Source organism: Zonotrichia albicollis, chromosome 2 (genome assembly GCF_047830755.1).
Source record: "Zonotrichia albicollis isolate bZonAlb1 chromosome 2, bZonAlb1.hap1, whole genome shotgun sequence".
Lineage (NCBI taxonomy): Eukaryota > Metazoa > Chordata > Aves > Passeriformes > Passerellidae > Zonotrichia > Zonotrichia albicollis.
Window position 1 is genome coordinate 110,143,808 of NC_133820.1, and position 27,795 is coordinate 110,171,602.

At 40.1% G+C, this 27,795-nt stretch overlaps 1 protein-coding gene across 7 annotated transcripts in view; it reads right to left on the reverse strand.

Moving 5' to 3' along the window:
* The window catches only part of MID1 (midline 1), a 249,147-nt gene that overhangs the window by 131,674 nt on the left and 89,678 nt on the right, over nucleotides 1-27,795 (reverse strand). For 2 of the 7 annotated variants that reach the window (XM_026793792.2, XM_074536006.1), the window contains exon 1: nucleotides 18,063-18,635. The exons of 2 other annotated variants lie outside the window; for them this stretch is intronic. The gene's annotated coding sequence lies outside the window, so the exon portion shown is untranslated. Of the gene's footprint in view, nucleotides 1-13,252; nucleotides 13,443-18,062; nucleotides 18,643-27,795 lie in introns of those variants that run through there. 3 more of the 7 variants (XM_074536007.1, XM_005487552.4, XM_074536004.1) reach the window with 3 other exon arrangements.

Below are 27,795 nucleotides of genomic sequence, written 5' to 3' on the forward strand. Positions count from 1 at the left end.
TGGGTCCAATTATTTTTTGAGAAGTTCACAGTAGCCTTTAAAACATATGAAATTCATTTAATATGTTTCTAGTGACCTTGAAAATACAGGGTGTTTGTTCTCCCCATCATCTTGAGTGTAGAAAAATGAAGCTACAGTCATATAGCCAAAAGCTGCCTTTGCAAATGTCCATGTGTGCCATGTAATTTCCAGTGCTCAGTATGCTACCATCTCCTTCCTGAATCAAAGTTCTCTCCCAGTCATTTCCAAAAAACACAGTTAAAAATCAGAATTGGATTAATGCAGCTCTTCTAAATGATAGCTCAGTTCTTCAAAGTTTTATTTTCTTCCTTGCCAGGGCCATACAACAGGCTTTATATTTTCCTGCAGCATAAATTTGTATAAATTCTAAAATAACGAGGCTTTAATGAAACATAAAATGATTACATCTGTAGGTAGCTCTTTGCTGCTGGCCATTCCTTAGAGTCTTTGCCATGCATGGCTCATTAGACAGGAAACAGTTCCAGTTTTCTTGTGCCCTACCCCCAGTTTGTATGTACCATTTCTTCATGGATCATAACATCTGCCTTTTTATTCCTGGATTTTAAAACATCAAACTGCTAAACACAGTTTAGTATTTCTTGGAATTATGGGCATTTAATCACTACATTCAAGCAGCCAAACAGATGAGATGATATACGACGGTTGGTTGAACAGGGAACACTTGTTCATCTTTTTCTCAGTGTTATGAATGCAGGAAAAACATAAGGTGTCATTTTGGAGGCTATAAAGAAAGCAGCATTCAAGCATAACTTCAAAAAGAGTTTTAGCCATTGAACTTCAGCAGCTGAGGGCAACAAAAATTTCCCATGGATTTAAAATTCATAGAACTGGCAAATCTTTTGTAGAGACAAGGGGTAAAGTTCATGTGTTTCATAGCTTCACTAACTCCAAGAAACAACAGTGCCTTTATGTACTCCTGAGCTTTTCTATAGAAGAGATCTTTTCATGGTTAGCCGAGATAAGAAATAATGCAATGCAGATACAATACTCTCATACTTCTGAGAAGCATAACATCCTAAACACATTCATAAGCTTGGTCAGCAAATATTCCACAACTTTGGTGGAGCTACAATGTTTTAACAGTAAAAACCTGTTTCCCACCTTGAAGAAACACTGGCTGCCTTTTGCAGTTCAGCTCCCTGTTAACTATGGAAAGAGACAGCTCTGCTCAGAACGGGTGCCTGGAAAGACAGGGCAAAGTCTGAATAATCAGGCCCCAATAGGGGTCTGACAACAAAGCCCAGAGAGGAAGTTAAAAGGATTAGCACTATAACACTGTTCAGCATTAGTACTCCTCTCTCCCAGCCTGACCCATACTCATCTTCCTCCTGCTAAGCCTGTCCTTCACCATTTTTATGGTGTTTAGAATATCCAAGTTCACTCGTGTAGAACTTCACCTCCTCACCCGAGGAGCAGCCACACCTCTGTGCCCTGTGAGCCCCTGAGCATGGCTGGCTCATTAGCTGGATCTGCAGTGCCAGCACCTTCACTCAGGATGAGCCTGGCTTGGAGAGCTGCATTAGGGAAATGAGCAGTGCAAATGCTAATTCAAGGATATCTGTGTCCTTGCAAAGTGGGAGCTGTGCTTGCTGTATATCTTCCTGGTAGTGCATTTGTTCAGGTCATGGGAACGTTTTTAAGCAACCTCCCAATCATCTCCATTAATCAAGCTTGGAGTCACATTCCTGACTAATGCTGGAGTGCATGAAGGCTCATCCTCTCAGATTTAATAGCACAGATGATGAGCTTTAGATGAGCACTTAATAATGACCTTCTGCTGCTAATGAAGTCTTTGGGGCCTGACTATAAGGAGTATAGTATGGGTAAAAAGACCTGTAGAATTTGGGTATTGGGTTCTCTGCATCAATCATTTCATTCTCCTGATCTGCTGTTAACTGGTCCAGCATGACTTGATAATGTGGATACAGGCACGGAATATGCCAAACCTTCAGAAAAATCTGACCAAAAATTTAAATGTGGGCAAGAAAGGAAAGTGGGAAATGTGAAGGTTTAGAAATAGAATATACAGGAAAACGTGAAATAATGGGAATGAGTGGGAAAAGATGGGATATATTGATAACTGCAATCCTGGTTTATGAAGATAAAAAGGTGTGGTATGAAGCAGGCAACATTTGCTTCCACAGGTAAGGTTCCCATTAGCATTCTTCCAAACACTACCAGTCTCAACCATAATTACATTCTGGATGGGGAGAAATGCTTCTGAAGTCAACATTTTTGAAATTCAATTGTCAATTTCTGCCCTCATTCAGCTCATTGAGATGAAATACCATTAAGCAGTTAAAATTCTGGTAAAGAAGTAATCTGTGGCTGCAGTACCACTCTGCCAACCTTGGTTGGTCACACTCTATAAAGGCTGAAATTCATCTCACCTGACTTTAGATCAGAAAAACAACATAAAGCAGGATTTTGCTGCATGTCTTCTACAGACATCTTTGAATGGGTTATAACAGATGTCAGGGAAAACAAAGCCTCCTCTAAATAATATTAAATTCCTGTTCATCTTATAAAGTAGAGGTGCATAAAATAATCCTGGGATCCTTTCCTACTCAACAGGCATTTTAAGGAATCATTTTATCTTACATTTTTTTATGGTTTTAGTGCAACGAAAAATCTTATTCCTCAAGTACCCATATCCATGGACTACAAAGGAAGGTAGCAGCAAGTGGGCTAAGACATAGAAATCCCCATTGTCAGAAGACTCCCATCAGAGAAGTACAACATATCCAGAGAATTTCCCCCTAAATCAGTACACTTCCTGGAATGCAGTCATGCATGGTTTACCAAGCTTAGAATGCCTCATTTAAAAAAGGAATCTCATAATATTGCTTAAAACATGACCTGTATAAACAAAAAGAAAAAAAAAAATCATAGAATAAAAGTCTTTTCAACACAACCCAGAGATCATACACTCCAACACCCATGCTATGGCCACCAGCAATAATAGATGACATTGCTCAAAGCTCCCTCCAGCCTCATCTTGAGCACTTCTAATGATGGAACATACAAAACTTCTGTGGATAACCTGTTTGAGTATCTCATCACCCTTATCATAAAAAATTTCTTCCTTACAGCCAATCTAAATGCACTCTCCTACAATGTAAAACTGTTGCCCCTTGTCCTATCATGACACTCTTCAGCTGTCTTGTACAATCACTTTAAGTATTGAAAGGCCACAATAAAGTCTTCTCTGAGCCTTGTTTTTCCAGGCTGAACAATCTCAATTCTCTAAGTCTGTCCTCACAGCAGAGGTGCTCCACTCCTCTGATCATTTTTGTGACCCTCCTCCAGACCTGCTTCAACAGGTGCATGTCTTTCCTGTTTTGGGAACTCCAGAGCTGGATGCAGTGCTCCAGGTGAGGTCTCACCAGAGCCGAGCAGAGGGGCAAAATCACCTCCATGGACCTGCTTTTGATGCAGCCCAGGAAGCAGTTGGGCTCTTGGGCTGCAAGGGCAGACTGCCAGCTCATATCCAGCTTCTCACCCACTGGTATCCCAAAGAACTTGTCCTCAGCCTTGCTCTCAATCCATTCATCCCTCAGTTTGTATTGATACTGGGCATTGCCCTGATTTAATCAAGTTCACATTGGTCTACTCCTCAAGCCTGTCAAGCTCCCTCTAGATGGTTTCCCTTCTCTCATGTATTAAATGAGTCACTGAATTTCTTGCAAATGTTTAATTATATGCAAATGCCTATGAATGCCTTTTAAATCTGTGTAATATCACACTTGGACTTTGTTAAAGTTGGTTTTAAAAGATATGTCTTTTATAGGCAGCATAATCTTTTGCTGTGTCATTTTGTAAATACTAATCCTGTCTTAAAAAACAACCAAACACCACTACCATTTAAATATTTATAAATAAGGATAAGGGGAGAACACAGGAAACTAAGGGTACTATTGGATTTAAGGCTAGCATGAGATTGTTTAATTTTCTTTAAAATACCTACTGAAGATGCCTTTCCTCGATACCCTGTTTCTTCATGCTGTATTGACCTTGCTGAAACACTAACACAGTAACCCTTCACTTACCCTGACTTCTCAGAGAATATTTCATTTTCATTATTCTGTATTGTTCTCTTTTCTGAGAGAACAATATTATGTTCATTATTCTGCATTGTTATGCCGAGATCAAGCCTATGTAACAAAATATCTTTTACCACAATCTATTTAAAGCCTTTCACCACTTTTATTCCTTATTCAAATGACTATCCAATATAGCACCAGGAAACTTCAGCTCTTTATGTCAATGCATCCATCACTTGAAGACAGGTTGGACAGATGATAAAGATTAGTTATGCATGGTATTTTTGGGAAAGGCATGATTCTGCAGGTCCCTTCTTACAGATCTCCTTCCTTTTTGATAAATTAATAAGCTACATATTTAGACCCAGACACCTAAAATTCAGTTAAGTAAGGAAGATAAACTCTTGTTCAACTCATGTATTTAAAATTTTCACTCCATTGTTTTTTCACATCAGTTTTCAGACTGAAGTTCCTGTGTTTGTTCCTAAGTTTTGCTGGGGCAGCTGCTGAGGTTTCTGTACCTAAGCTGCTCCCTGATGCTTTCCACTTAAATGCAGGAAGTCTTTGCTGAACTTCTGGGCACTCTGGAGGGAAATATAAACAGGTATTAGAAAACCAGCAGCATAAATTGATTTAGACTATGTCCTCTCCCCGAGGTGAATAAACAGCATATAGTGGCTGACATGAAAGTAGAACAGCCTATGTTGTTAGATTGGGAGAACTGGAGGCCACCACCCAAACAAGGTGAATAATAAACTCCTCAGTTGCAGTGTGGACATATGGAAATGTAACAGACCACAGACTGACCCAAGTCCAGGATTCCTGGCCCAGCATATTTGCATTTAAAAGATAAAGATAAATCTGCAGAATATTAAAAACACAACCTTGTACCAAACCTTTGAAATGATGCTTTAAACCATAGCCAAGTTTTGGCATGGTAAAACATCTGTGAATTATTTCATCCACGGAAATAAAAAGCTCTGAATCTTTGGAAAACATGGTCAGTTCATTTTCCATGCTCAGACTTAAACTGATAATACATCTAGAAGCCAGACAGAAATTTCTAAGGTTCGATTTGGAGATTTAGACTGTTTTATATAGCAGCTTTTCTTAGTATGAGCATTGTCCACCTCCTATTATCATTTGCAATTTCCCCCAATTTTCCCCAAATTTCTCTGCTAGTGCAAGAACACTAGCAATTTATCTCCCTCATTCTGAACTATTCTGGAGGCTTTTATATGTTTTGATGTTTTGTACCATCTCCCTTAAATATTTTCTGAGATACTATGATTCATTTAATTACTTCTGTAATTAAGATTTGGAGAGTGGATGTTCCTTGTGGTCTTTTGAGCGACTGGAATCTGTTTTTCCCATTCCCCTTACATCTGTCAAATTTCTTCTGCCCACATAACAAAGAAGCGTGGCAAAAAGTCTCTTAATTAATACAAATAGGCTTATACCAAGAATCTTCCTATATTTCCTTATTTTAAAAACTGGAGTCTTTCAACAACAATAAAGTAGAAACAAAGCCCCCAAATACTGTAGTTTACCTATATGCCAATTTGCATCTTGTCTCTGAAACAAGAGTTGACAAGTCCAACATGTGTGAGAAATAACTGCTATTCAAAGTTAAGCTCTGGAAATGGTGACTGACATGGAGCCAGGCATTCCTTTAGCCAAGGGAATTATCAACTACAGACCAGCCAAAATAAACTCAGAAATTTCCTCTGGGTGTTAATCACTCTGAGTATCGTTCTTTCCCACACACTGGGCAAAGATTCTTGACCTTCTGATTTTTGAGCAAAATCACGCCTATTAATTAAATAATTTGTCCATTATCACCTGAAGACATATGTAACCTTTTCACCCCACACAAGAAAGAACACACTAAGTAAATAAATGTCTATTGTAAATATGAGCAAATCCCCAAGCTTGTTTCATTTCCTGCAGTGCATTTGCCATCCCAGCACTGCTTAGTGTAGATCTGCACAACATAACACATTAACACATCTTTTAAATCTCCTATGAATGTCTTAGCACAGAACTTTCAAATGAAACAGTCCAAAGCTAGGAAAATTAATTACAATTGACCATAGAGCTATAATGCATGGACTTATGGCTGGCCTGAAGTACAGCACTGCACATCTCTCCATATCAGACCGCTGAGGTTATATACCTTTCATAGTGTCTTTTACTGCAGTGACAACATCAAATGTCTTTATCACAAAAAAACAGCTTTTCCCATGGAACTGCAATCATGAAATTGTGGGAGTAAGCTTTGGAATTGTCACTTCTAAAGGGTGATTCTTTATGCATAGAGTGAAAGATCTAGAAACTCATCAGGAGTAATGTGCTTACAACTGGAACAGAACCCTTTTTTTAACAGCATCTTATGGTAAAAATTATTCTCAGAATTTTTTACTTTGATGCTGTCCCAGAAGCCCAGCTAACAAATTTCAGAAATGAAGATGCCTTAAGTTATTGGTATAATTGACTTTTTAAAGGATTACATGTGCCTCTAGCCCTCATGGACAAGGTTTCACCATCTGGTAGAGACCATTTATTTGCACACACGACATAATGACCTCAAGACTGAAAAAGTCAGAAGCCTTACAGCTTGATGAGAAAACTAAGCCTTGTATTTTAGCTGCTTTTTACAGACATTAAAATACCCAACACCTCAGAAGACTCTTATGATTTTTAAAAAGACACTGCAAAGAAAAGCTTGCTAGGAAGATAGTTTTCTAGAGGACTTATAAAACAAAACTCCATTGATCATCCCATTACACCTTTACATTGCAATGCAAATGTGAAGAACAAGTACCATTGGGAATAGTTCTTTCAAGAGAAAGGCCAGACTGTTTCAAAGGAGGTTCTAAGTGCTTAACTCCCTTTGTAAGGAGTTAAGACTCCCTTCAGAGGTCTTCTTTACCCTCTTTACCTTTCTGTCTTCTACCTTCCTTCTCTTTGTCTCCAAGTTCTTGAAGTTTCTGTACTATTCCTCTCTTTCACTGGTGCTTTACCAAGGCAAGCTCTGACTTTGTACCACTGAAAAATCCTATTTTCATCCTCAAGATTTTCAAACAAGGTTCATTCTCAATTTCTGGATAAAGCCTGCTTCCTCTGCTTTCCCAATGCAGTTGGAAGAAGACAGATGGTTAATCTTTTCCTTCTCTGCAGACTTCCTCCTGGCCTCCTCTCCTACACATGTACTTTATTTTCTAAGTAACCTAGTCGAGTCTCAGGAATGCATCGTGATATTTTAAAATGTACTTCTCAAGAAAAGTAGAGCTGCTTCCCCTGCTATTATGTAGGAATAACACAAACAGATAGAGCTTCCCTTTTCTTTCCTTTCCTTTCTCTTCCCCTTCCTTTACCCCAAGTCCCTCAAAAAAGCAAACACACTTAGACGTTCCTTGGCACAGCACCAACCAATTGCACAAACATCTGCCAAAAGATGTTCAGAAAGGCTAGAATAGATTTTCTGTCTTAGGATTTTTCAAGAAAAATTTGCAAATCCAGTTCAGTGTTAGAAGGACAGGAAAAGAGGGGGAAAATCAATTTTCGTCTCCTTTGTAATGATCAAGCTTCCAGCCTCACACTGATAGGGCCAGGAGTTATACCTCAATGATGAGGTTAAATGCACATTTGAAAAATGGGAGGGATTGGGACATTTCCTTTCTCTATCCCCTGCACTTACCTTACAGTTCTGAGAGGTCTGGTGTTGTTCAGATATCTGGGGAAGGAGCAGGAGGCCAAAAAACTGGGGACAGAGAAGTGAGGAGGCAGTAACAGAAAATCTAGAGCAGTGTCAGGGAGGAGGGCAGCAAGGCTCAATACAAAGAGCTAAAAAAAAAATAAAATCATTGGACTAAGAAAACGTGCTGGAATTAGTCTGAAAACTCAAGGGTACATTAGGCAAAAAATCAGCACCATTGGTTATTAGTCTCTTTTGGTGCATACCTGCATCATCAGCTCAAGATAAATGGGGAAATAAAGTGCATTTCTCTATAAACTTGTTTTCTCCAGTAACAGTTTCCAGATTTTCAAGACCAAAATGACACAATCTGTCTTCCTAAAGCTAACTCTTCTACAATATTTAGAGGTATAAAATCATAGAAACGCACAATAGAAAACAGCATGGTAATAGACAAATTAGACAAAATCCATGATCTAATACCCCGGGACTTCTGGTCCAGAAAGACAGATGATGCTTGAGAAATAACTAAAACCCTTTGTGAGCAATCATGCAATAAGATGAACTTAAACAGGGAAGATTTTGGGGCTTGTTTTTGTTTTGTTATGTTGGCCAGGAAGTCCCTCTTGGAGACTGTAAAGTAACTTTATCAACTAAGCCATAACGTGAGCTTAAACAAAGATAAATGTAATGTTCTGTACTTGGAAAGAAGTAACCAGCAGCCTCCTGGGCTTTCCAAAAAGAGCGCAGTCAGCAACCCAAGAAATGTGGCTATTTCACTCCACTTACAAGGTCACACTGGAATACTGTGACCACTTGTGGTCCCTCAGCTGCAGAACTTGAGAGGGGCCCAGCAGAGGCCACTGGGACTATTGCGGTGTTGCAGCACTTGACACATGAAGCAAGGTTGAAGGAAACAGGTTTACTCTGCCTGGAGAACAGAAGGTTCAGAGGAGATCTAATCACATTCCTTGAATAACTATAAAGTTAGTTATAAGGGAAACAGCTACTCTCTAGACAAGGATGCCTGCTGACAGAAAAAAAGGCAATGGGCACGAAGTGCTGCAAGAGAAATTCTGTCTGGATTGAAGGGAAAAAAAAGAAAAAAGAAGATTGGAAGAGGCTGCCAGGAATGCAGTGGGCTCTCATGTGCTGGAAATTCTCAATATTGTTTGAGGAAATTGCTGTAGCAACCTGTGCTGAAGAGAAGGTTGGGCCAGATAATCTTCAGAGTACAGTGAGAGCTTTCCATAAATCCCTGCACAGTCTTTCTAGCTATGTGAATCATCTTGTCAGCCCACAACCATCATCTTCCTCATGCATGAGGCTTTTACTACTCTGGAGATATGTGATATTTATTTCCAGTCATTGCTAATCCTTCATAAGCAGTTGACACTTTAGTTCCACTTAAAAGAAGGAGGCACATGGGAGGCAATAGCAGACTCCTACCCTGACAATTTCTTTTGCAGTCAAGACATTCAAGGAGAGTTAAATTGCAGGAGGATTTTTTAACCTTCAGTAATAAGGCTTAATTAGGGATCAAGAGCAAATGTTAACAGCAAAGAAGAGGCACCTCTGAACACACATTCATATTGAGCTTTTGTTCCAATTAAGCTGGTTAACAAGGGATGTAAGAGCATTTGCATCTGAAGTATGCTCAAAGAATTCAGATAGCTATTACAATTTTTAATTTTACTTGAGCTGAGAATTCTGAGTAAGAGGGACCTTTTCAAGATTAGATATATTTGTGCAGAAATGGTGAAGAACTTGTACAGGTTTTACTTAGCTCATTTTGACACTGAAAGAAAAAGCTCATGCTGAAACTCAAGAATAGATTTGTTATTATTCAAGAAAACAGGAATTTTTAAAAAATAGTGAAAAAAATGTGAAAGAAAGCCTGGTTATTGCTCTCACACTACCACCTGGTCTGTTCAGCATTTTCAACAAAAGATGTATTTGAATAACTACAATAAAAGACTGTTTTGAATGGGGGATCTGCCTGGCCTCCTCAATAACAGCTTCAGCAGAAGCAAAATCAGGTTTCAGAGCTACCCATTTTGGACCAAGAAATGTTAAGAAGCAAAAGGGGCAACCTTGCCATACCCAACATTTGTTAAACACAGTAAGAGGCATAGCTGTGAGAAGGTAGGTAAAGGTAAGGAACAGACAGAGCTTTCCTTTGCTAACATTTACCAAAATACTGTAACAGCAAATTTTTTCCATTAGAGCAAAGAACTGTAACATCTAATTCTCTGGTTGTTCCCTGATGTACCACAACTTGAGCCCGGGCAAATGTCTTACAAGTCCAGATGGCAGCAGAGGGAAAAACCAACATGAACATAAATATGAGGGAAAGGGCTTGTGATTTTGATGAAGACTAAAAAAACACCTCATTTTTCCCAAGAGAAATACTGAGGACTTTGAATGAGACCTTACCTTCAGGGAAGAATATGGTGTGGCTCCTTTAAGCCACTCTATTTTACATAAGCATCTGGTAAATTTAAAAATGCAGTGTCTTAGCAATTAAAAACCTCTGTGGAAAGGTGTACATGGTTACATATGTTAGCACAGTTATTTTATATTCATGAATTTTACTGAGTTTTAAATACAAACGGGACAAGATGCTTTTCAGAATTTGTAGCTATAATTTTGCTGTGACTAAATTTACTCCTTTTTGTTATACAGAGGACCTATATGAAAGGGATGCTGGTTTCAGGAGGTTTCTGTTTTGTATCAGTTTTCCCCAGATCTCTAGAATTAGCCTGAAGGATCCTTTTAGAGAGCTAGTAAATATATAAAATATTAGGGCAACGCTGCAATGCAAAAAGGATTGCTCATCCAAGGAGATGACATAACAAATACTGACATAATTTCCAAGCAGCAAAGCAAAACTAGGTCAAATCACATTGACCTATCTAACATAATAAGCCCTTTTTTTTCAGATTTTTACAATGTAGACTGTGTCTCCAGGCATTAATGTCCCCTGTTATCAATGTACAGCATTGTCACTCTGCTTTAATGTCTTATCACCACGTTGTGTTAATTAGACCAAAACAATACAATGCACTTTTGAACTGCTTTAATCCCAGTTTGAAATTTCTGTCTAAACTATAATTCTGAGGTTTCCCAGTTAGAAGTGAAGTCATTAATCATCTACCTATTTCAATAGGTGCTGGTGGGATAGGGCAAATTTTGACCTGTATGGTTCAAACCTAGGCTTCCTGAGTTGTTCAGAACAAGGCTCACATAGCTGGCATCTCTCAGGGAGGAAATGCATGCTGGTATTGATGGCATTTGATACAAGGCACAAGCAAAGAACACACTTTCAAGAGATCTTGAGTATTGCATGGACAAACCTGGTCTGTGCTGTCCCTGCCCAAGAGCTTTGTCCACATGCCCTGCCCTGAAAGGAACAATCCTTTTCCTTGCCCAGGGCAGCCTTCCCTTCCCCTATTTTATTGTTCCTCTGCACATCAGGTTTACAATTAGTGTATTTTTCAGTGAGATTATTTACAGAGTTGTGTAGGCTTCTGCCTACAGCCTCTTGCAATTCCAACAAGAACAGAAGCACAAGTAGTAAGAGAGATCCAGTACCTGTATCTGTCTGTCTGTATCCCTGCACCAGAGCTGAGGTGGAACCAGACACTGGGCTCAGGGCTTAAGACCTCCCTGCCCAGGGAGCTGGGGCTGGTTCCAAAGGAGGAAAAAAGCAGAGGCACACCTTGGTGGTCCACAAAGGAGTTGCTGTCAATAGAGTGTACATCTTCCATGCAAAATACATATAGATTTTGCAATAAGGGCCTAATATTAGGTACAATCCAATGATATATCCAAAACCTGCAAAACTTTTGAAGCTTGCTTTGTGATAAAGAGATCCTTAAAATGGGATGCTGGCTGTTTTAATGATGGAGTGGCTAGATTTGGCAACTCAAATTCAAAATATAAGTTATGAAAAAGTCTTTCTTCTTACTTTTTTTTTTTTTTCATGTCTCCAATTGCCCCTCAGGAAGAGAATTCCCCAAGCTAATACACAAAACAAGTCAAATTAAAAAAAAAAAAGCAAACCACATAAACCAAACCAAAAATCCGACCCTAAACAAAAACCCAAAACCCCAAATCAAAACAAAATAAAAACCAAAAGGGATCATGTTTCCATATGGGATAACTACTAAAAAAAAAAAAAAAGTATTTTTTTGAGAAGAATTTTGCCATAAAATATTGATTTCTCAGTATTTTTTGAATGAAAACAACTGTTTTAGCTACTGCCCCAAATAAAGATTAAAAAAAAAGGGAGATCCCAGAGATGGTGTGGAGGGGGAGGGAGGGTCTCGGCTTAGCAAGCTGTGGCTTCACCTGAGTCTGCAAAGTGCATCAGCTTGCCAGAAGCACAAATGAGTCTGCCCGACCACTCTGGTGTGTGTGTGGGGAGGGGGATCTCTCTAAGCTCCAGCTGTTCAGTAATTAAATGCCTGCAGACCCAAAGAGAAGAGTCAATGCCATCAGTACTGGGCACCTGCTCAGACACTGAAGCCCTACAGGTGCACAGGACAGCCTGGGTGAAGAGTGATGGGAAGACATTGCTGCCACCAAAGGCATGAGAAATATGTTTGCCTTCCTGACCCAAAATGTGCAGCAACTGTCATAACCTCTCACCAGCTCCTTTCTGGAGCCATATAAAGTTCCTCCATAAACATTTTCCTTAAAGACTATCACACTACAATAAAAAAATCCTATCAGCCCCATGGATCTCCTCATTTACTGTCCTTTTATTCCTTTTACAGGAATAAAAGCCTGGAATTTCTTTTATTTGTTTTACTATCTTAAAATTGTTCTTGCACCCAGTTATCTCAACACTTATTCAATCAACAAAGTTGATAAAACTTTTTGGGCCAAACAAACATTGCTTCTTTGCCAGCTTTTTTCTCCTCCCACACCCCTGGGAAGATATAAATACTAATGATAAAAAAACATTACATGACAGCAAATGGGAAAGAATTTTAAAGAATTAAGAACTATTTTTACTGTTTAGAAAGAGATCAAAATCAGCTTCCCACCCTTTAGCGCTTTTCCCAGCTTTCAGACAGGCCGGATTCTGCACGGCAAGCCAGGGATCTCAGGAATATGCAGTAATTCCTTACAGCTTGCTAAAGCATTACAAGCTCTAAGCTGCACGACTGTAATAAAGACTTTGAACCAAAAACAGGCTAAAGAATGAAATACCCTCTGAAGTCTGAAATTCACTTCAAACAAACTCCAGCAAACATCCAAAAGGCAATTAATACAACTGTGTGTGAATACTTGTCTGCTCCTTTCCCTCCACTCAGTCTTCACCCGCAGACAAATTAAACGGTTTCTCCAAATGCTGAAGCAGTTTTTGAGCCTCAGCAGATTCCCTGAGCATCCACCACCGCAAGCTCCTGGTTCCCAGCATTTCATTTTCCTCGAGCCCAGCCTCCAGCAGACCCCTTACCTCTCGTGCTACTCTGTGGAGGGACTCTGAGGTCTGACAACTTTTTTGCAGTGCTCAGAAGCTGCTGAGCCCCTCTGTGGCACTGCCTGCTTCCCTGTCCCCTGCCAGGGTGAAGCCCTGAGACCGGGCAGCGGTGGAGAGGCGGCAGCCAGCGCAGCAGAGGGCTGGGCAGCCGGAGGGAGGGAGCTGGAGACAGAGCTCATCAAAGGTGGGAGGCCTGGTGGGGATCATGGAGACACAGATACACATCTAAATAATTCAGGCACTAATAAAAGCTTTAGGTTGGGCTCTGTTCAAGATGTGAAATGAAGCTGAATTTTGATGTATTTCAGGCTTCCATCAATGCAGAATGTGGTGTTACTTAATAACCCGACACCGAAAAACCAACCAATTTTAAAAGTATTCCACATGAAGTTAATGAGGAAAGTGGCTATGGATACGTATATTTGCAACTTTAGGTTGAAATTCTATCATGGGAAGATTTTGAGAGCTTCAAGTCTGACCTCTACAGGTAGGCTGCTGAAATAGGAACAGGATCCTGGGATCGCAAATCGCACACAAAACTCTTACAAATCAGTGAAAGGTAATGGATCAGATGCACTACTTAACATCACACTATCATCAGTGCTTCCTGAAGCCATATCTTAAAACCACAACTATTTGTATCATCATCTATGGGAATTTGACTCCTGCAAATGCTTCTTTTGCAAACTGCATAGGCACTGCAGAACCACAGGAAAAAGCACATCCAGCACGAATATTTTTACATTCAAAAGTGTAAATGAGTTATGCTCTGCTTTTTATTATTCCTCCCCCTTCCTCAATCTTGCACACGATCTACTCTTGCAGAGCTACAGAAACAAGCATTACTTTGAAACTGATAACATTCATTTGCGTTTAGCAGAGCTGATGTTTTTAAATGCCCTGATTGGTGCCACCTTTTTCTAATCAGAACCAACCACTCTAACAAACTACCCTTTGTCAGGGGAACCCATCCCCTCTGTTCCCACCAACCTACAGCACATGTTGCTATAGCTACCCTGCATGTCTATTTACCACACAAGTGATCAAAGGGAGCAGACAACACACACATACACACACACAAAAAAATCCTCACCAGGCTTCCTACCCAGCAAAGTCCAGTCACTAATTAACTGATACACTCCCAGCCTGCAGACTCTGTACACCTGTTTTTTTTATTCTGCACGGTACACTCACAAAAAAGGGCAGCATTCTTTAAGATGCTCTTTCTTCCCTTACAGGCCAAACAAACAACAAAACATCCCAAGATTAACTCTGTAAGATAAGGCAAAGGATTACAGAACTTCAGGATAAAAATACAACTTTTTTACAGAAGAACGCATTAGGAATTTTAAAAGGTATGCAAAAGAAAATAGGAAATAAGAAACACATGCTAAAAACTTAAACAGCTGAAAGGAAAGGGGGTGATTTTGAATTTTGCATATGTTTTGCACCGAAATTGTATACAGCCTTTGTTCACTTCGTGAATTACATGCACACTAAAAGCCATATGACTGCAGACATGATAAGTGATTGTAATGGTTTTATGTACCTTAGAAAAACAGTTTTTCATTTTCAGGTGGTCTGTCAGTTAAGAGTTGTTTAGTTGAACCTCTTTATGTGACAAAGGGCTCAAGACTGCCTCGATCAAAGTCAATGGTACTTCAATAGGAAGAGGCCAAAATAAGGAGCTGCATTTTTTGTCAATGACACTCCTGTGAGCTGCTCTTCAGGGATGTGTTGTGGTTGAAAGGGAATGAAAATGAAGTATTAAAATTCATCAAACATTTGATTTTCTGTGAAGCAGGCTTAGGAAACAAAACAGAGCCCACAGTGCCCTCTCCAGTTCTGTGGCAAACTCAGGGAATCCAGCCTCATAACTGTGTCCACCCTCACAAAAACTCCACCTTCATGAAAGCTAAGCATCTCTTTAGGAGTTTCCATCACTTGCAAATTTCCTTACTTTATAAATAACAAACTGAACTGTAAAAGTGTTACTTGCAAAAGCTTTTTTTTCTTGTCTGTTAGTTCTTTTCGTTTTTTTCAACTATGTAAGATACCCTTAAAATTGCACTTTTACTTCCAAACATTAGTCTTACAGCACACACAAATGGGTATATTTCCTATGATGTTTAAACTTTCACTGATACATTGTGATCAGTGTAGTTTCCCAGACGAAATAGAAATGTTCCTTTTTTGGTTGTTGGACCTTATTTGTCCAACAAATAAGGTTGGTTTGAGGTTATTCTATGAGACAGCAAGAAGACAGCTCTTGCTGAGGTTTTCAGTGATCAGCTACAAATGACTGCTTCTTTATACTCTCTCATTTACAAGTCTCAGCTCAGTATTTACACCAACCCCTGAGACCTGCAGGAGACTATTGGACTGGCACAGTAGTAAAGTAGGTTGAATCTTATCAACAGGCTGCATATTACATTTCGACAGTAATTCCTCCGCTTCTATTAGGGAAATTAGTGCATTTTTCTTTCTATGTGCTATTGTTCAGTAGCTGCGGGTTGCCCTTGGGTCAGATCAGTCATCAGCATAGTACATGGTTTCATTCCAACACCTGCAGTACATTGCCATATCCTTGTTGGTTAGCTCTGCAACACCAAATTGAGCTATAGCTCCTACCAAGAGCCTCTCAAAGTGGGAGCATTCACTCCCAAAGCCTGGAAAAGGAAGGAGTTAATCCACTCCCTCCCAGCTGGTGCAAGGATGAGGAAAGGATCACCAAGGAAGGGCAGAGAAAGCAACAGGACAGGTAGGGAGAGATGATTATAAGGTGGAAGAGAAGGTAAGAAAGAGCTCTCTGTTGCTCTGAATAGGAGGGCCATGGAAAAGTCACCCGTAACTTTCGCTTAACAATTTCCAACTAGAAGCAGCAATGAGGGTTCCAGCTTCACATGACTCCAGTTTCTAAGTGTCTGCTGTAATGAATTTCCTAAACGTTTTATACGGTTACTTCAGGCCCATCACACCCTTCACTTCCCACAGAAAGAGGAGTTCTGCTGACAGGGGCTGATGCACACAGCAGCTCAGCACCACCCTGGCACCCAGCTCCCTGGGCTGCGTCCCCCAGGCCCCAGCAGTGCCCACACAATTACAATTTCCCAGCCAAACTGAAGATATCTGGGCACAGCAAGCCAAGGGAAGGCAGAGGAACATTCCCAAAGCGTTCCCTCGGCACGGAGAGAGCAGCGGCGCTCGGGGCAGGTGTGGAACAGGCCCGGCCCGGCGGGCGCGCCCCCGAGAGCGCGGCGGGAGCGCGCACCCCGGGCAAGAACAGGCCCGCCTGTGCCTGCTCCTTCTCGGGATGGAATGTCTGCCCATCCCTCCTCCTCCTCCTCGTCTGCAGGGTGCGTGTGTGCCTCAGCAATCCCCCTCCGCCCCCACGCTCTGTTAGGCTCATTCGCCTTGCTCTTTTAACCCACCACAAATGAATCTTCATTATCCCTGAAGCCTGTTCTTTAGGTGGAAATATTTCGGGAGAGTAAAGTGCACGTTTCACAGAGCATTTTACACCTTGCTATTGCCGTCTTGTAACGTTTCTGCTTCTTTTGCACTCCTCGTTGGTAACCCCCTGTGCCAAAGTACCCTCTTGTGGTGACAATGATTTTTGATGACTACGTGCATCCAGCTGGCCAGCCTGGGTATATAAAATGCCCTTCATTGTGCTTTGCAAGGACAAGAATTTCTCTCTCTTTAAAGAGTGGTGATTTTGCTAGTGGGAGCAAGAAATACCTTTCTTCTTCTATCACCTGCGTTTTTCTTCACCCTTCCTCACCTCCTGAAACTTAGAGAAAACTGGCAAGGAAGCTGGGATTTCCCACCATGGTTTCAGAAAAAGAGTGTAAAACAAATGTTCCATTTGCACTACAGGTGCAAAATCCTCACACATGCATTTCCTGGACACGTACTATAAAAGTCCCCCTGAGAACTGAATGAATGACACCCACACAGAAAACCTAGATAACTTGTATTACCTCTTAACATATTGCCCACCCCAAAAAACCCCCATATTATGAGCAAGTTTAGGAAGTGGACTGGCTTTTTAAACTGGGACAGATCTTTGAATGATACAGCCAGTTGTTCTTCCTCCCACAAGGCTCTTGTAAGTGTACATTGTGGCTGTAAAACTATGAAAAACAAGAATCAAAAACATTTTGCCACTGTGCTTTATAACTGTGAGAATGAAAATAAAAGCTCCTTTTGTCTCCTCAGGTGAATAGAAGTCTTTAAAAACCCCCTAATTTGAATAATCTTAGAAAAAATCCCTAGAAAACCCATCTCAAAGTACTTTTGTGAAGCTGAAAGACAGCTTGAAACTACTACGTTTTAAAACAATCAGAAGATTAAAGCACTGGCAGGCAACGAACTCACGCAGAGCTGTTTAATAAATTATCCTTGGGCTGAATTATTGGCATATTTAGGCTTATAACACAGCAAGCTCTTTCGCATGTCACAAGCAGGGCTGCGAGACAGCCTACACAATGCCCTCAGACCATGGCAAACTGGAATTGATTTACACAGCTCGCAAACCGCTTCCATGCTCCCTGCGAGTCCGAAACGCACCATGACTTGCCTGGCATCCCTTCCCTGCCCACGGGGGAATCGGAAAGCAGGGATGCCTCCCCAGGAAGGTGGGGGGGGGAAAGAATTTTTTTTTTTCTCCCCACATGGAAACTTACAATTATAAGAAGAAAATAAAGAGGGGGGGAAGCAGCGGATTCGGCAGGGGTCGGCAGCGGCGGTGGCCGGAGCCGGCGGGCAGTGAGTGGCTCCTTACCTGCCTCATGGTGAGATTCCCATCATCCATCCAGCCGGCCAGGGCTGCTCACTCCGCGCTGCTGTCGGCAGGGCACAAATCCATCAAGTTTCCCACCGTAAGCAAGTTTCCCTCCCTCCTCTTTCCTGTCTATTATTTCCCCCCCACACTTTTTATTCCGGGCTAGGGGCGAGCCCTGAGACAATGTCAAGTTTCCCAACCTTCCTTGCCCAGCCTATGAAAAGTCGGCGGCGGGGAGGAACTGTCCGGCCGGCTCTGGTTTCAAACGCAGCCCAGGGATGGAGCAGTTGGCTGTGGAATGGCCTCGCCAATCACGGGGAAGGGGAGGGCGGCAGAGCACATAAAGGCTGCTGCCTACACGCGGATTAGGAAAGCTTTCAAGGATTTAAAAGACTGAAAGCAGCTGGAAACAGTGTCTAGGGCTACAAAGAGGGAAGTCAATTTGCGGTGTAAGAGATTATTCCCATTCTCATGTAACTGCTCCGGGTCTGCTCGAAGCTTAGCAGGCTCCCAGGCAAGGATATGTAAATCTGAAATTACTGCAGCGATGCAGGAACGCTCGACAGCCGCCCGGTAAAGTGGCGATATCCCGTCTCCAGAAGCACCGATTTCCTCGTGTCAGATTAAGGGGAAAATTACATCATGACAAGAGCAGGAAGTAAAATTCCGTTTGCCATTTACATTAAGGGCAAGTGCCTGTCTGTTGGAAGGAACTAAAATATATATGTGGGTCCGGAGGCTATGGAAATATTTTGTTGCAAAGTTTTATTTGTTTCAGTGGCAAACGTTTCATCATCCCTAGCCTCAGTCTGTTGTCTGCTTTCTCTTCTTTAGGGAGGGTGGTTTCCTCATTCCTGAAGCTGAGTTTTTTCATGCAAGATAACACTGGACTCGAAATGAAACTTCAAAGAAAAAAAAATAATAATGTGTTTTTTTGTTTCGTTTTTTTTTTTTTTTTTTTTAACGAGATCAGCTGCTATCTGCTGCCCCTCGGTAGCTTTCATTAAAATCAACAAAGAAAAGACAAAATCAAAAATCTCAACTCTGAAGTGCCATTGCTGTTTGAGTTACATCTTTCATAGAATTATAGAATTGTTTATGTTGGAAGGGACCTTTAAGAAAATTTAGTTCCAAATTTCTTGAGTTAAAAAAAAACCCACAAAACCAAACAACAACAACAACAAACCAAACAAACAAACAAAAAAAACCCCACAAAGCCCCCAAAAAACAGAGAAGTGCAAGCCTGCAAATTGATACCAGCCAATCTTCTCCACAGTGGAGAAGGCTTCTAACTTCTCTAACTTAGTATCAGCTCAGAAGCCTGTTAGCCATTCTGTTCCACTCTTAATGGAAATCTGTCTTTTGATCTTAGGAAACAATCAGGCAAATCTGATGCCTGAAGTAACGTCCCAATATCATGAATTTGCCTTGATAGTAGGCTTTATCTACCAATGAAAAAATTAGCCACTATCCATAAAAACCCTTAGCAGTTCAAGTAATCTTATTGAATTGAGTTACAGGGGGAAAAAAAGTTACAATTATATGTTTCCAGGACTTTAATTAAAAGCTTCCAAAAATAGATTTCCTTTTAATTTGTGATAAGCTCCAGCAGTATGTCACAGGAAAAGAAATAAAAGATCTGAAATATGTACTTATTTGTTTTTCCATTAAAAGACAATAATGGTTTTTCTCACAAATGCAACAAAGAAAGGAGCTTGCATAATATTGGCACTGTCTGGATCAGAAGCATGGCATGGATGGAGAGAAAACTTGACTGAAACCACTACTGGAATTTATCCAGGTCCAACTTTACTCTCGCCTGGTCTGTGTCCTCAGAAGGAAGGATCCAATGATATGTTTTAATGTACAACACCGACCATCCCCAGGGATCAATATAACAGCTGCATCAGGGTAAGACAAACCATTCTTTCTAGCCAATGTGGAGACGAATGAGTGATGCCCCAGTGATGCTCTAACGCTGCCCACTTGCACAACAGCTTGAAGCAGCTGCAATGCAGAGAGGGAGGTGCATTAAGAGCACTTAGCAGGAATGCTTGTCCTCTGTTCCCCAAGCATAGCTAGGGGACACGTGTCACCTAAAATGAGCATGTGGCATGTGAGGACCTTTTACTGCTTTAAATCTGGGAGAACCCTCTCCAGGATGCATTCAAAGGAAATATAAATTTACTTTTTCAAAGTAATTAGAACATTAGGGGTAAACTACCCTGGTGAAGAGGTTGTAGTAAAAGGTTCAAAACTTACAAAATTAGTAAGGATTATAAATTACTTACACAAAACCTCTATATTTGATTTCAGGGTTTTAAGAAGGGGATTATTAGGACAGTTTCAGATTTTCACATGGGAACAGAGCAAAAGTTTCTGTAAGAAACTCAAAGTTCTGTAAGAAGTCAAATGTAATAAAGACAAAACAATTGGATACCTTTTCTGTAAATGCAGACGCCTTTTCTCATACAACATGCACAACTTACAGTACTGCATTTTACTTAAAACACAGCAGAACGTGGCATCAAAAATGAGTGTATTGTATAGGATGAAAACTGATTTCTAGTATTAGTGAAAAAACAAAACCTTTAAAATCAATTACCTATGTTCAGAGTGGGGTGTGGATTGTTTTTTTAAAATCCAGAGTCACAGAGCTCCTATTCAACTTATGCCATTCACTTTCCACCTTTGAGGAATGTACTTTATGATTGACCCACACTCAGTTGCTGGAGTTTTTTGGTGTAGTACAGTTTTTGTAGTGCAGAGAAAGATGAGTCTGCACAGCTGCAGGGGGTGCAGTGTTATTATTACACACAGCACATTCAGAAAACTGGGTCCTGCACTTCACTTCCTAGAGTATTCTGAGTGGCACAAGAGGAAAAGAGAGGTTCTATATCTGAGGTGGTTTGAGGGTGATCAGCATCCAAAGACACAGATAAACAGCTGGATATGAGGAAAAGGAATTGCTGCCTGGGATGCAAGAAGACAGGTGCTGGTTTTTACACCTTCCTCTGAAAATCAGATTTCCTATCTATAACCCAAGTGTCTGTGTGTGCATGAGAAAGCCCTGTGGTGTTTGGGAAGTGAAAGGAGATTCTGTCCCTGACAGAGGAAACCTTTACAGTCTGTTCAGTGGAACCAGTGGAGGTAAGAGCAGCCAGAGGAGCTGATGGCAGATGCAAGTTCAGACATCACTGGGAGCAAAGTCATTGCGATAGTTTTAAAGGATTCTTATTGAATTAATCCAAGTTAAAAGTAAAATGGCTACAAGCACACCAAGCCATTGGCAGTTTTATGCTATGTGAACACTGGTTATCAGCAGTAATGGTCACATATCCCTCTTATCAAATCCCTTGGAGTTATGAGTGACACACAAATACCAAAGTAGCTCTGACCTTGCCGCTCACTGTGGATGCCTGCCACAGTCCTTATCACACACCAAGCACTCCCAGACACAAAGGGCAGGCACACAAGCCCTCCATCCAGCCTCATGTCTCAAGCACTATGTTGCCCCTTTCACTAAAGTAAAATCAAGGCAGGATGACTTTGGCTGGGCTTCCATTATTGGCAGCATTGATCAGGAAGATCTTCAGCGTGGTTCGTACTGTTCTGCTCTTGACTTGGTAAAAGTAGTCAGCAGGCACTTGTGAGAACTCAGGCTCTTGGGTTCTAACTAAAAATCCTGCCTCCTTTTGCTACTTAAGACAAGATATAATGTTAGAATGTGTAGTGAGCCAGTCTATGTAGTGAAAAAGCTTTGAGAGTTCCTATAAATGTGCAGAAAACAGCACCACTGTAATACCAGTTACAAATTTTACATTATGTAAAAATATCACACATTTTTTACAAAGACATAGTAAATTAGGTGTTGAGTGCTCTTTGTCAGCACATCAACTATTTCTCTAAATGTTCATCTAAATTTACTGGGAAGAGGCTTAGTTCAGTGCTTATCAATAGTGTGCAGTTTTGAAGGTTTTAAGTTATGACAAGGTAAAGACAAAAATCTTGATACCAAAAATTTATCACTGTTTCAGAATCTGAAACTTTTGCTCACAGATTTTTTAATTAAATCTTCCTCATCTACTTTCATTGTTTCTAATAATTTACCAAACACAGGAATTATTTTGAACTGGGATCAAATGCAAAACAGCCCACTGTGAACTCACTCAGTTGCTGGAGATTTTTTGGTGTAATACAGTTTACGTAGTCCAGACCAAGATAAGTCTGCATCAGCTGCAGGGGGAGCACAGAACAGGAAGTGGCAAAAATTACTTTCTCTCATTAGCTGAATTCCAGCTGCCATGGAAATCCTCCTGGGCCCAGAGAATTTAATATACGCTGAAGACAGAGAACCACTCCATTTCTTTACTGTGCTGTGCCAAAGACAGAACAGACCCCAGGATCTGATTATATGGTAGGAGTGAAAGAGTTGCAGCAGAGAAATATATGACCCAGCATGTAGGTTAAAAAGAAACAACCTAGTTTGAAAATGAGCATCTTCAGGGATGAAGTCAATCACAAATATATTGCCTTTAATCTGCAATATAGACAACTAATAAAAACATGTTTTTCAAAATAAGACAAGCAGCTAGGCTGCTGTACTTTGAGAGGAAAATGTAATATTCACACCCAAACTATTGGCATTGAAATTAATTTCTAATTGTTTTTATAGTCCCTCCCTTGGTAGTTTTAAATTGGCACCTGCAGGAAGAGCAGGATGTCCAGAATACAAAATACTTCTTAATAACCCCATATAACACTAGAGTACTTAACTCAAGACAACTCTGGCATTTAAAAAAAAACCTCTAGAAGAACTGGCACAAAATACAAGGTTGTAAGATGAAGAAAAATTTATGAGAAAACTGTATTAAAAAAAGAGGAAAAATGCTGAAATACCCCAAATATGAAGAACTGTTCTCAAGATGTGAATATTATCATGCAATGATTTCAAATTATACAGTTAACATTTGTGAATGTAAGACTGTTCAGGGCTTGGATCTCACCAAGCAATACTTAGCTACCTTTATAAACATTGCTGCAGTGAATGCAGTGAAGACAAACTGACTCTGCTGGCAGAATGTCTGAATCATGGCATCTAAATGCACACACATTTTCTGACAGAATTTTAAAACTAGGACCAGCAGTGTCAGGCATCCTTACATGTACACATACACACTGAAAGCCACAGTGCACAAAGGTGTCCTTAATGTGGATTTTTGGGGAATTCATTGCCTCTCAAGACTCAGCCTTTTGGAAGGGTGTCAGTAAAACAGGCAGATGTGGGGAACATCAGGGCATCCTTCAGTCCTCTTCGTGGAACAACCCTTAGAAGACCATTCACCCTTTACAGAATCACTCAAGGTGCTCTGATCTCACTTGGGACTGCACCAGCCACAGGCAGGAGAGAAGGGAAGATATCTTCAGGACAGCTTCTTTCTCCATAACTTATGCAACCTGTGTAATCCTCAGCTCAAACAGACAAAAAGGTGGTTAAACAATTATCCATCTGCACTTGCCTTAGGACTACACTGACTAGACTTTTTGATTAAGGCTTTTTAATCAAAAGAATAGTATCTGCTGGATTTCATTTTACTACATCTGCTATGAGGCAGATACTTGATCTGCTAGGCTGAACAAGCTGGTGCACAGTCATGTATAATAAATTAGTGATCAGAAGACTCTGATAGTCTCTTCTAAAATTCTATGGAAGTATAGTAAGCTAAAAAGACTAACAAAGGATGCTACAAGGGTTCAGAATTTCTAAAACATCTGTTCTCTAGTATATATAAATGCTGAATTAAATGGAAATCATAATTAGTTTACCACTACTTTTCCATTTGATTTCCCACTATTTTACAATTAGGTGTTCCTTCAGTGATAATTATACTTCATTACTCTTAGAAGTAGTAGATAATAGTTAAATTACTACATTTTTTTAATATTCCAGTCCTTAGAAGCCTCCATGAAAGAAAGAATTTTAAAGTGAGAAGTCAGGAATTGCCTTACGTATCTGTGACCTCTATTAGCATAGAAAAAACAGAGAGTGCCTTTATTCCATTGCATTTTGTACCAATTGCTTATTTGGTGACCAATTGCAAAAGTCAGTCATGAAATGATTCAAGATAAGCAAATAAAGATTTGGGCAAACAGCAGAAGTTATAACAAACGTGCCTTCGTCAGTCAAACATCAAACACTATCTGTTAAAGTCAGTATTTTTCTCCTATTCCAAGAGATATATCCAAACATATGTTCACACAGGTTCGAGGGAGAGTCATCTGGCCACAAATTCTTTAACTAAAACAAGTTAAAGCCTAAACTGATAAATTGTCACTTGAAGCAAGCAGGCCTCTACTCAAATCCCCATTATCTGCGTGTTAGCTGAGATCATCAAACCATGCAAATCCTTCCTTTCGAAATAAAAGCCCCTAAACCACAGGTTTAGCAAAAAAAGCATGTAACACTCACAATTAAGCCACTCTGCTCTAAAACAGAACCTGCATGCAACATGTTAGACATATCATATGCCATGCACAAGTGTGTCAGAAGTGGGAAACTCTAAGCACTGTTGAGACCATGCCATGTCCAGAAGAATTATAGAGAGATTGACTCTGTGTTACAAAACTTTCCAGAAAAGAAATGCTGGTGTTTTAACATCTTGTCAAAATCTCACCTGGGACAAGGCATTAACAGGAAAAACTGGGATATTTCTGCACAAATTTTAATTCCTCACATTTCTTGTTCTCAGAAAACATTTGATATTTCAATGTTCTGTTGTATTTCCCTGGAGTGACACTGCACAGTTTTGGTTGTACAGAGGTAAAAAAATTAGCTCAGGTATCTCTTTAAATTTTTTTTAAAGGATTTTGCCACTGAAGGGACAACCAACCAATATTTTGCTGACCTCAAATCAGTATTTCAGCTAAGATCCATGGAGCCAAAGTTGTCTAAAAGCTCAAGTCAGACTAAAGTATTGTTATTTCATTTTTCTAGTCATGAAAGTTTGCAAGCAGTCTGCATTATCTCATGAAAACTAATTTAATAAGAAAATTACTTCTTGCAGTTGAAATTCCTGAGAACACTTTTGTAGGGAATTCTCACTTGTCTCTTTTTTCCATGTCCTGGCTACCCATGCCAGCCCCATACCCCATGGGAAAAGGGCTTCTGTGAAACAGCAGCCTGTTGGAATGGGGGTACTAAAGTTACTTGTCAGCTATGCAGCAAGGGGGTCACACGGAGAACTTGGGAAGTGATGTGATTTGGAATCATATCTTAAACACTGGAAATATGACCTGCAGTCTGAAAATTACTTGTGCCCGGGGTGCAAGGTGCTTCATCTCCTTCACTGGAATTCTCAGACTGAGTATTCAAGCTGTCCTTATACTGCTGAGGGTAATAAAGGAGAGAATAAACCTATAAATGCTAAAACATTGAATATTGCTGTAATCAGAGCAGCACAGTCTCTGCTATAAGCAGGAGTGAAAGACACAATAAGACTAATCTTTGTAGATGTAACTACAAGTTTCTGGACTAAATCTAAGTATTTAGAATGCAAAAGTTTGTATTAACCAGACAACACAACAATCGGACTACTGAAATTATTTCTAAAAAAGTGTGTGTGTGTCTGTATATGTATAGACATCCATGAATGTGTAGAGAAATATGTTCAAATTCTTCAAGAAAAATCCAAGGTATAGGCTTGGACTTTCTCAGGGAAAAAGAACTGAATCTTGAGGTGCTCTTCTGTACAACTGAACAAAATATTTCCCTACTCAGGATACCAGTGGATTGCAGTGTTGGTGGTGAGATGAGGTTGTAGGGTGTGGGCTGGGGAATTACAGCAAAAACCTTAACCCAAATCCCAAATCCTTAAACTCTGGCAGGAAAACTGCTTTATACAACTGAGAATTTGCTAACATATGTGACTCATGATTCTACTCACAAGCTTCTGAAGTTCACTGGGGTTACCATCAAGGTCAGGTTACCTATGAATATCAGATTACTACACCTTCCCACCGCTTCAGAGAAACCCATGGTACTGACCATGTAATATATTTATGTGGGAAGGTTAACACCAAAACCATCACATTCCTCTAATTTCAAATGAGAAAAACAGGCAAAGAATTTAGAAGAAAATCAAAAGGACCTTCTTATGAGAGGATTTTAAATGAAGCCATTCAAGGATGTGGGCAGATATCACGAAGCATTAGTCACAAAAGTTAAGCTGGAGACAGTTTCAGAAAGTCTTTGCTTATCACATTAATATTTTTTCTCACCAGGAGCATTGCTTAAAACCAGCTAAGGAGGGTTTCAAAGTGGTGTGTTTATAAATAGGCTCACTGGGGCTGCCCTGGGAGGACCAGTCTGGTTGGGTCTCACACTTCTATCTGTGTCAAGCAGCCCTTTTTTAACTTCTAAACCATTTTCAGATGGCACTTTTATGACTCCCTGCACCTTGTTCCTTTTACTTACAGGAATATACAGTGTAGGTTTACCAGTCTTCAAAATAATTTTTACTTTCTTTAGCTCACATTTCCAGAGGTATCACCTATTCAGTCCTCCCTTTTTGTTAAACGGCACTGGCAATAAAAGACACTGACTGTAAAGATAATGTGCTTCTCCAGGTTCCAAGCAAACCACTTTTATAATCTGAACCTTTGATTCTCATTTTATAAAATGCCCTTATAAAAAAAATCTAAAATAAAAAAAGCAGACTGGTCCATGAAAACTATGTTTTCATGGTTGGTGATAAACATTTTCATAAAGATACTAAAAAAATATTAAGTAGCCCAGAAAATCCAATTCAGGTAAGACTCATGGAAAGTGAAGCCCAGCAAAGAAATAAAATGCTTAGGCATTAATTTTTGCATCTTATTTTCACAGGTTATTATTAGTTTGCATTTATCACTTCAATGCTGAAATTGGCAGATATTGTCCAGAGTCTGTCTTCTTAAATACATAGACTTATTTGCAGAGAGACTCAACTCCAGCCTGCAACACATTCTCCAATATCGTTATTTTACACCAACAACAGAGTAAAAGAAAGCACAGAAGTAGCTGCTACTGCACATCAGCCCACTGATGAAGGTTAATGCATGCCTTCAAAACTATTTCATGCAGATTTTGATCCCTAGGGCCACACTGTCACATATGCTCATTCTCTCTCTCCTTCTTGTTCAGACATCTCCCTTAGCTGTAATTTTGCTGTAATTCACTATGAAACTGCAATGATATGCAAAGGTCCTAACATGTATTTCATAAAGCCTTTTCCACATCTCTTGAGCATAAAGAAGGTCCTTGATGTCAATGGGAATGCACAGTGATGTCCTGAATACCCTGTCATCTTCAGCAATCCAAGCTTTTGGTGCTCTCAGTTTCCCATCTGTCACCTAAAATTAACAACTAATAATTTGATACTATGTGATGCTGCAGAGCAAAATGAGACAGGAAGACCGGTCAGCACATACAGAGGAGTTAAGCTGACTTGTGCAGTCATGTTGCTCCATTACCAAATCACTTGGCAACAACTGATTTGCTTTCCTCCTTCTGTATGTCTCTTCAGAGTGGAAGTACATGTAGACAGTGTACTGCACTTCACACTGAAGTGAGAGAGAAAAAAAGAATCATACTAAGGATGCAAAAATGAAAGACTCTCATGATTTAAAGACAATTTCCATATTTCTTTTATGACAGGAACTCGTAATTCACTGGGACTACCTGCTTCTCTAAGTA